The following is a 215-nucleotide window of genomic DNA, read 5'->3' as shown; positions in this document are numbered from 1 at the left end:
GCCGAGGCATCGAGGGCGACGCCCCCGTGATGCACGTGAAGTGGCACGTAAACCACTGGACGAAGACTGCGGGGTTAGCAGCTCTTCATTGGATGTTGTAGATAACATCGGAGCTCCAAAGGAGCGGACAGTGAGGGTGACACCGGACGACGTGGAATGCGTGTTCACCCTGGTCTTACCGAGGCATAGAACCTCTGTACAGAGGCGACAGCGAA

The sequence above is a fragment of the Plasmopara halstedii genome (genome assembly GCF_900000015.1).
Source record: "Plasmopara halstedii genome assembly, contig: Scaffold_322, whole genome shotgun sequence".
Lineage (NCBI taxonomy): Eukaryota > Oomycota > Peronosporomycetes > Peronosporales > Peronosporaceae > Plasmopara > Plasmopara halstedii.
The sequence above is the reverse complement of the archived record's forward strand: the minus strand, read 5'-3'. Positions refer to the sequence as shown.